Below are 10645 nucleotides of genomic sequence, written 5' to 3' on the forward strand. Positions count from 1 at the left end.
TAGATAAGTTTAAGCTCATATCTTCTTAACCCCTTGAAGCGCAGTGGTTACAGTACATAACCACCTTTTAAATTTGAGTTTCCTGCCTACTTACAGAGTGATTTTTATTTCAAAACTACTGCGCTGCGTTCACTGATCCCTAGTAACTGTGGAAGAATTTTATTTTTCCTATATTTGTGTTGCTCCACTAAGATGGCCGATGTTGTTGTGTATAGTTGGGGTGTGGAAGACTCGCTACGTGTTTTTATTTCAGTTGTATGCTAAAAATCATAGTTACGTAAGTTTCTATTTAGTATTATTTGTCTTTCGGTCTTTTAGAACATATTTCAGTAACAAGATTGTAATTTCTTCGACACATGTGGCGTCAATATAGAAATAATGTGGTGGTTTCAAACGTAACCACTACGCAAACAGGGTAGTTATGCTCACCATATCCAACAAAATGTTCCATTTTTGTGTCAGCTTATTCATCATGGCTACAAGGAAGAGATGGTTGGTGACAATCACAGAGTGTTTTTGACAACTTTTTCACAAGTTTGAATCTGATGATCTCTAAGGGAGCAAAATATGTATGCATGTGGTACAGTTAGACATGGGCGTATTGGTTTACCACACGACGAAAGAAGAGACCGCGACATGAAACGTGGTGAGAGTGACAGCCGTACGTCATATGCTGGAGTGTCCTGGCTCAAATGGAAGGATAGAAGATCCATTCTTTTCCTTTCTAATTACCACGCAACACATGTGAAGTGGTACTTTGCCTTAATGAAACCAGAAACTGTTTCCTTTTGTATCATTCGCAATACGTCTGAAAACATTGTGTTCTGCAGTATTGCATAGTGGTTTTACCATGAAACCACACATTTTGTGTAAAAAATGGAAGTTTTTAAAATTTTTAAAATTTGAGGCACTTCTCTTAGACAAATAAAATTTTAATTTTATTGCAAACGCAATTTTTTATTTCCTTCCCAAATGCGTGCATCAAAGGGTTAATCTGTTTTCATGACGTCTCCAGCAATATATTGTTTAAGTATTTAATAACTATAAAGTCAGTTTCCAGACAGTTGGTCATTTTCTAGCTGAAGTTCATTCACCTGCTGCCCAGCGCAGGGGAGCGTGAAAAGGGTCAACTATGTGTGTGTGATATCATAATTGGCTCTATTTCACACTTCCCTTTGTTGGAAGATGATTATCCAGCTGTAAAGACTTCAGCTGACCGAAATTAACATTTTTAATGAGGTAAAAAATCCAGCATCAAGAAAAGAAGTTGAGACACGTGAATTTGTGCCACTATCGATGCTTCAGGAGGGGCAGATATTCTTTTAATGGAAAAGCGAGAGGTAACACTCAATTAATTAATCACTCATTGTTAATTCTTCTAATTTGTAGAAATCTTCAAACTGTAATTTTGAAACTGAATTGGTAATTATAGGGTTGATCCGTTTTGGGGAGTCAAATTAAAAACGCTGTAACATGAGAACTGTTTCTATTTATTTTTCAGTAGTAATCTGTAATACAGTCCGGTGGCAATGGTTATTAGAGGAGAAAAATTCACTCCGGCGCCGGGGATTGAACCCAGGATCTTGGTTATACGTACCAAGTGCTCTAACCACTGAGCTACGCCGGAGTTCAATCCACAGCACCGGATCGAATTCCTCTCCTATATTCTTTTTCCCTTTGTTGCTTGACTGCAATTTCGAAATATATGTTGACAATTAAGTCAACTGCCATTATATAAGGGGCGCACTCAATCGAGTGACTTGATGGCCGAGATTTCACAGTAATATGCACTGTTGGGCGGAGAAACTACGTAAAGATTAATTTTTGGTCCTACAGAATAACAATGGTAACAATGGCGTCGGAGCGAATTTTTCTCCTCTAATAACCATTGTTATCATAACAGATATATTCTGTAGGACCAAAAATTAATCTTCACGTACAGTCCAGTAGGATGGGAGTTTTTCCCACATTACACCTCAACATGTCACCATTATGTACACAACACAATTCATATCGCGAGACTTATTTTCTTCTATATTAAGCTATGTGATCTAACACCTCAGCGGTGGTTATGTTTCCTGCAACATAACGTATCATCTGATAATCTTGATCTTAGCCTAGGTTTGTGAGGTTCATAAGTGCTCACATACGTGCTTATAAATAATTTGCTCCGCAAATATTCGTACCCTGGATATATTACCCGGCAAAGCGACTTCCAACTTGGCCCTGTTCACAGAATATTATATATTTATTAATTTGTCCTACAGAATAATATCTGTTATATTGACAATATTAATATTTGAGGAGAAAAATTCGCTCCGGCGCCGGCGCCGGGGATCGAACCCGGATCCTTAGTTCTACGTACCAAGCGCTCTAACCACTGAGCTACGCCGAATTCAATCCACAGCACCGGACCGAACCCCTCTCCTTCATTGTTTCCCTTGTGGCCTGACTCCAAGTTAGCCATATATGTTGACGTATATGTCCAATGTCAACTGCCATTATACTAGGAGCGCACTCAGCTGAGTGACTTGTTGGCCGGGATTCTGCAGTTACGTGCACAGTAATCTGTACAAATCTATGCACTGCAGCTATGAGAATATTATATATTTATTAATTTGTCCTACAGAATAATATCTGTGATATTGACATTATTATTAATATTTCACGAGAAAAATTCGCTCCGGCGCCGGGGATCGAACCCGGATCCTTGGTTCTACGTACCAAGCGCTCTAACCACTGAGCTACGCCGAGTCAGGCCACAAGGGAAACAATGAAGGAGAGGGGTTTGATCCGGTGCTGTGGTCAGAGCGCTTGGTACGTAGAACCAAGGACCCGGGTTCGATCCCCGGCGCCGGAGCGAATTTTTCTCCTCAAATATTAATTGCCTGTTCACAGAACTTTTCCTGGCTTAAACAAAGGACATCACAATTGTAAGGAACATTGCCAAACTGAAAATCTATGGATGACTTATCTTGAGAATTTTTTGGACAGAATTGTAACGAGTATACGCTATTAGCATCATACTCTTTTTGTAACTTATTCTGTAAACTTATATGCAGTGCAGGGAGGAAGAACCTCTACAGTACATTAAGCATACATTTATTACTATTTAATGTCAATAAAACAACAAAATTTCAATACCTCATTATGTACATCAATTAATAATTTCAGGCGTTTCACATTGCTTCTCTTTGTAACTAAATGCTTTCCATACATCAAAGAACATTATCTCCTCTTTCACTCATAAGAAGTGAAGAGTCCCGTCAGCCTAAAACTTACTGAACGACTTCTTCCTCAATGTCTAATGTACAACCCTTGAGTTCATCAGTGACTTGTACCTGCGTGCCCTACGTGCTCTGAACAGCGCATACGGGCGATGAGGTACTCTTGCGCTCTCGTTGACAACACAGATATAGAGCATTAAGAATCATTTTCCATTGAGATTATTCATTAGCAACTGTTAGGAAAGACATACCATGAAATTTCCACCAGTGTATAGGACAGATGCTCACACAACATCATGATGAATTTGCTGAGCTACAACAGGAAGCGAAATCCGATAACGAAAACCATCTATAACGACTAGGGTGGGTTATTGTGCTGACGCGCTTTACCTCCATTGTGGTTGGACGGTTGTTCTGCTGAAGCCTTGAAGCTCAGGCCAGCAGCAGACGACTGGTCGACCTTGGCCCTGCATGGGCTGTCGGGCCACTGATGGGGAATAGAGAAAACTTAGAAGCACAGGGAAGCGTGAGTGAGAGGGGATATGTCGTGTTGATAAACATATCTCCTCACTCTCATGCTTCTCTTTGTTAGGACTATTACCATGTCGACATAATTTGATTCTCGTTTTCTCGTAAATTTGAGAACATGCAACCAAGCTATATTTATTGTTACTATTACTTACTTATGACTTTTAGAGAACCCGGAGGTTCATTGTAACCCTCACATAAACCCACCATCGGTCCCTATCCTAAGTAAGATTAAACCAGTCTCTACCATCGTATCACACCTCCCTCAAATCCATTTTAATATTATCCTACCGTCTACGTCTCGGTTTCCTCAAAGGCATTTTTTCCTCCGGCCTCCCAACTAAAACTCTATATGCATTTCGTGATTAGCCCATACGTGCTACATGTCCTGCCCATCTCAAACGTCTGATTTTATGTTCCTAATTACGTCAGGTGAAGAATACAATGCGTGTAGTTCTGCGTTATGTAAACTTACTCCATTCTCCTGAAACTTCATCCCTCTTAGCCCTAAATATTTTCCTAAGCACCTTATTCTCAAACACTTTTAACTCCTGTTCCTCTTTGAGAGCGAGAGTCCAAGTTTCACAACCATACAGAACAACCGGTAATGTAACTGTTTTATAAATTCTAACTTTCAGATTTTTTGACAGCAGACTAGATGACAAAAGCTTCTCAACAGAATACTAACAGGTATTTCCCACATTTATTCCCCGTTTAATTTCCTCCCGAGTGTCATTTATATTTGTTACTGTTGCTCCAAGAGATTTGAATTTTTCCACCTCTTAGAAGGAAAAATCTCCAATTTTTATGTTTCCATTTCATACAATATTCTGATCACGAGACATAATCATATACTTTGTCTTTTCGGGATTTACTTCCAAACCTATTGCTTTACTTGCTTCAAGTAAAATTTCCGTGTTTTCCCTAATCATTTATGGATTTTCTCCTAACATATTCACGTCATCCGCATAGACGAAGTGGAAGTGGGGGGGACACGTGACGAGAATGGAGGACTCAAGATGGACGCACGCGACCACCATGTGGGATCCATACATCGGAAGAAGGAACCAGGGAAGACCACGGCTCAGATGGGCGGATATGTTTGTGAATGCAAACAGTGGTCAAGAAAAACAAGGAACAGATCTCAGTGGAAAGAACTAGGACTAATAAGTACTAGAAATAGTTAAGAGTGCTACAGCGTACAGTGTTAATAGGTTACAATGATGACTAGTGCTACATGGCATACATTAGTTTTAAAGTTATACAGACCGACAACGAGAAATCTCGCCTGGAATGGCTCACCAGGCGAGTAATAACGAGCCACCCCTTTTATAGGAGATCTTTGCCCTTCACGGGACATAATGGCTAAACTCATTCATTCAGTATTATAATAACCATCGTCAAGTACCCTGTGCAATATTAACATATTTATTTTTCAGATATCATGATTGTATGAAATTGAGAAAGTTGCTGGTGCTTGTTAGCAACTTGGGCTGCTGTCTGGATCCATCTGCGCCAGGAGGGTTGCGGCACTTGCCGCAATAGGGAGGGATATGACATTCTCACTGGGATGAGTGCCGTTTCTCTTCTGTGGGCTCAGCGACAACTATTCTTGTATTTTCTTTTGTCATTGACATTGGATGTTGATAAAGAAATATCTAGCTTAATTAGGTTATTTTTTATTATGTTACTGTAGTAATAACTATTATTATTATTATTATTATTATAGTCATAATCATTAATGTCATTATTATCATCATAATTTTTCACTCCAATTAATATCATCATAATCATCATCATCATCATCATCAAGTATAATAATTATACAATACTAACCGATTTTTTTTTTCTGAGATCATGTAGGTATATATGAAATTTAGAAGGTTGTTGATGCTTGTTTACAGGTGGGAAGGTGGGAAGGTGGGACTGCTATCTGCATCCGTCTGCCCCAGGAGGGGTTCGGCATTTGCTCCAGTAGAGAGAGATCTGACTTTCTTACTGGACTGAATACCGTTTCTCTTCTGTGGCTTCAGCCACGACTGTTCTTGTATTTGTTTTTGTCATTGATGTTAAATCTTGATTTAAAAGAATATAACATAATTACATTATTTTATTATGTTGCTATATCCCTTATTAGTGTTATTATTATTATTATTATTATTATTATTATTATTATTATTATTATTATTATTACCTTCATTATCTTCGTTACTAATGTCATCATTATTATTGCTATTTTTTTCATCATTACATTTTTATACTCAACATAGTATTATCGTTATCTTCGTCATCACCATTATCATCAAATATCTTGTACAATAATAACAGTTTTTTTCTAATAAAAGTTTTTACAATAATAACAGATTATATATGTACGAAATTCAGGAAGTTTCTGATGCTTGTTCACAACTTCGGCTGCTCTTTGCATCCTTCTGCCCCAGGAGGGTCGCGGAACTTGCTCCAGTAGGAAGGGATATGACATTCTCACTGGAATGAGTTCCGTTTCTCTTCTGTAGCCTCAGTCACGACTGTTGTACTTGCTCTTGTTATTGACGTTGAATCTTTATAAAAAGTACCTAGCATACAGTAATTATGTTATTTTATTATGTTACTGTAACTATTATTAATATTATCATGAGTAATTTCAATATTACTTTCATTATCATATTGTTATTATCATCATTATATTTCTACACTCGACATAATATAATCATCATCATTAACATCAAATACATTATACAATACTAACATATTTTTCTTTTCTAAGATCATATATGTATGAAATTTAGAAAGTTGCTAATGGCTGTTAACTTCGGCAGTTTTCTGGATTCATCTGCCCCAGGAGGGTTGCGGAACTTGCCCCAGTAGGGAGGAATATGACATTCTCACTGGGGTGAGTGCCGTCTCTCTTCTGTGGGCTCAGCGACAACTGTTCTTGTATTTTCATTTGTCATTGACACTGAATGTTGATAAAGAAATATCTAGCATAATTAGGTTATTTTATTATCATTTTACTGTAGTAACAATTAATATTTTTATTATCATAATCATTATTCTCGTTATTACTGTGATTATATTATTGCTATTATTATCATCGTTATATTTTTACATTCTATTTAATATGATGATGATGCTCATCATCATCATCATCATCATAATCATCATCAAGTACATTATACAGTAATAGCAGTTTTTATTTTCTGAGATCATCTATGTATGAAAGTTAGAAAATTCTTGATGCTTTTAACAATATGGGTTGTTGTTTGTATCCGTCTGCCCCAGGAGGGTTGCGGCACTTGCCCCCAAAAGGGAGAGATATAACATTTTTACTGGAATGAGTATCGTTTCTCTTCTGTGCCCTGGAGCCCCATCTTTTCTTGTATTTGTTCTTGTCATTGACGTTGAATCTTGATAAAAATATCAAGCATAATAACATTATGTTACTATTATGTTACTATTACTCTTATTACTATTATTATTATTATTATTATTATTATTATTATTATTATTATTATTATTATCATTATTTTCGTTAGTATTATCGTTATAATTGTTATTATTTTTATCATTACATTTTTATACTCGACATATCATTATCGCTAACATCTTCATAATTATCAAGTACCTTATATAATACTAACAGATTTTTATTTTCTGAACTCGAGTATGTATGAAATTTAGAAAGTTTCTGAAGTGTGTTGACAACTTGGGCTACTGTCTGGACCCCTCTGCCTCAGGAGGGTTTACGGAATAGCCTCAATAGGGAGAAATATTACGTTCTTACTGGAATGGGTGCCGTTTCTCTTCTGTGGTCTCAGCAAGGACTGTTCTTCTATTTGCTCTTCTCATTGACTTCGAATCTTGATACAAATATCTATTATTTTTATTATGTTACTATTATTATTATTATTATTATTATTATTACCATTATTATCATTATTATTGTTATAATCATCATCATCATCATCATCATCATCAAGTACTTTATACAATAATAACAGTTCTTCCTTTCTGAGATCGTGAATGTATGACATTTAGAAGTTGCTGGTGCTTGATAACAATTGGATCCATTGCCCCAGTAGGGTTGCGGCACGTGCCCCAGTAGGAAGAGATATGACATAATATGACATGGGTGCCGTTTCTCTTCTGTGAGATAGGCCACAACTGGTCTTATATTTGCTCTTGTGAATGACGTTGAACCCTGATCAATATATCTAGCTTAATTATATTATTTTATTATTCTGTTACTATTATTATTATTATTATTATTATTATTATTATTATTATTATTATTATTATTATTATCATTATACTTACTTGCAAATGGCTTTTAAGGAACCCGAAGGTTCATTGCCGCCCTCACATAAGCCCGCCATCGGTCCCTATCCTGTGCAAGATTAATCCAGTCTCTATCATCATATACCACCTCCCTCAAATCCATTTTAATATTATCCTCCCATCTACGTCTCGGCCTCCCCAAAGGTCTTTTTCCCTCCGGTCGCCGAACTAACACTCTATATGCAGTTCTGGATTCGCCCATACGTGCTACATGCCCTGCCCATCGCAAACGTCTGGATTTAATGTTCCTAATTATGTCAGGTGAAGAATGCAATCCGTGCAGTTCTGCGTTGTGTAACTTTCTCCATTCTCCTGTAACTTCATCCCTCTTAGCCCCAAATATTTTCCTAAGCACCTTATTCTCAAACACCCTTAACCTATGTTCCTCTCTCAGAGTGAGAGTCCAAGTTTCACAAACACAGAGAACAACCGGTAATATAACTGTTTTATAAATTCTAACTTTCAGATTTTTTGACAGCAGACTAGATGATAAAAGCTTTTCAACCGAATAATAACACGCATTTCCCATATTTATTCTGAGTTTAATTTCCTCCCGTGTGTAATTTATATTTGTTACTGTTGCTCCAAGGTATTTGCATTTTTCCACCCCTTCGAAGGATAAATCTCCAATTTTTATATTTCCATTTCGTACAATATTCTGGTCACGAGACACAATCATATACTTTGTCTTTTCGGGATTTACTTCCAAACCGATCGCTTTACTTGCTTCAAGTAAAATTTCCGTGTTTTCCCTAATCGTTTGTGGATTTTCTCCTAACATATTCACGTCATCCGCATAGACAAGAAGCTGATGTAACCCGTTCAATTCCAAACCCTGCCTGTTATCCTGAACTTTCCTAATGGCATATTCTAGCGCGAAGTTAAAAAGTAAAGGTGATAGTGCATCTCCCTGCTTTAGCCCGCAGTGAATTGGAAAAGCATCAGATAGAAACTGATCTATACGGACTCTGCTGTATGTTTCACTGAGACACATTTTAATTAATCGAACTAGTTTCTTGGGAATACCAAATTCAATAAGAATATCATATAATACTTCCCTCTTAACCGAGTCATATGCCTTTTTGAAATCTATAAATAACTGATGTACTGTACCCTTATACTCCCATTTTTTCTCCATTATCTGTCGAATACAAAAAATCTGATGATCCGCAATAATTTCATCTACGTACGGAGTTAATCTTCTCAAAAGAATATTGGACAAAATTTTGTACGACGTCAACAAAAGTGATATTCCTCGAAAGTTACCACAGTTGGTTTCGTCCCCCTTCTTAAAAATAGGTACAAAATTATCATCACCATCAAGTTACCTTACACAATACTGATTTTTCTTTTTTGAGATTATGTATCTATAAAATTTAGAAAGTTGCAGATGCTTGTTCAAACCTTGAGCTGCTATCTGCATCCGGCTGCTCCTGGAGGGTTGCGGCCCTTGTCCCAGTAGGGGGGAGATGTGAGGTTCTTTCTGGTATGGGTGTCGTTTCTTTTCTGTGGCCTCAGTCCCGACTGTTCTTGTATTTGCTCTTGTCACGGACATTGAATCTTGATAAAATAATACCTAGCTTAATTCCATTATTATTATTATTATTATTATTATTATTATTATTGTCCAATGAGTCATCTACGTAGCCTCCTGAAATAATTTAATAAAGCTAATTATTTTAGGATCTCAAAGCCCTCTGTGGGCGCTCTGAATATATTTAGAAATGCGCCAACATTGGAAATCTAAATATACTCTTGAACGTAAATGGGAGAAAAATGACTGTACACAGCAATAAGAATCACTTCCAATTCGGATTATTTATTAGCAGCTCTTGAGAGAAAGCTTACAAATATACATCTTCCAGCGAAGGGGACTGTGAGGATGGCGGGATATGTCGTTTTGATAAACACATCTCTCCACTCTCACCCTCCTCTTTGTTGGGACTGTAACCACATCGACATTTTGTATTATTATTATTATTATTATTATTATTATTATTATTATTATTATTATTATTATTATTATCGTCGTCATCATCACATTAGGATTGGAATAAACTGATGAAGATCCTAAAGAAAATTGGATTTGTATTGGAAAGAGAGGAAGCTTTTCAGCAACCGTTTTGTCAGAAGTGTAGCATTGTACGGGGCATAAACATGGACACCACAAAGAAGTGAAGAGAAGCGACTGGAAGCATTTTTTGAAATGTGGATATGGCGAAGGATGGAGCGTGTGAAATGGACAAACAGAATAAGATATGAAGCTGTGTTGGAAAAGCAAAAGAAATTCTCGCCTTCAAAATTTGGGAACCACTATATCTAAGGAGAGGAGTGGACCAGATGTAGGAGTCTGGCATATATATATATATATATATATATATATATATATATATATATATATACACACACATGGGCTATTCCATCTCAAATCGACCGAAATATAGAGAAAATTGACCTTGCAATTTTTGAATACAATGAAACTTTATCTGTCCGTAGACAACTGTGATATAATGCTTTGTGCAAAGTTTGAGGTATCAGAACTTAATAGTGTT

General features: G+C 36.7%; 1 non-coding gene across 1 annotated transcript; it reads right to left on the bottom strand.

Annotated features, from left to right (window-relative positions):
* Window positions 1-1554: 1554 nt before the first annotated feature.
* Window positions 1555-1627, bottom strand: TRNAT-CGU (transfer RNA threonine (anticodon CGU)). Its single transcript has one exon. It is a non-coding gene; the product is annotated as a tRNA-Thr (tRNA).
* Window positions 1628-10645: the final 9018 nt, after the last annotated feature.

This window comes from Periplaneta americana, chromosome 4 (assembly GCF_040183065.1).
Source record: "Periplaneta americana isolate PAMFEO1 chromosome 4, P.americana_PAMFEO1_priV1, whole genome shotgun sequence".
Lineage (NCBI taxonomy): Eukaryota > Metazoa > Arthropoda > Insecta > Blattodea > Blattidae > Periplaneta > Periplaneta americana.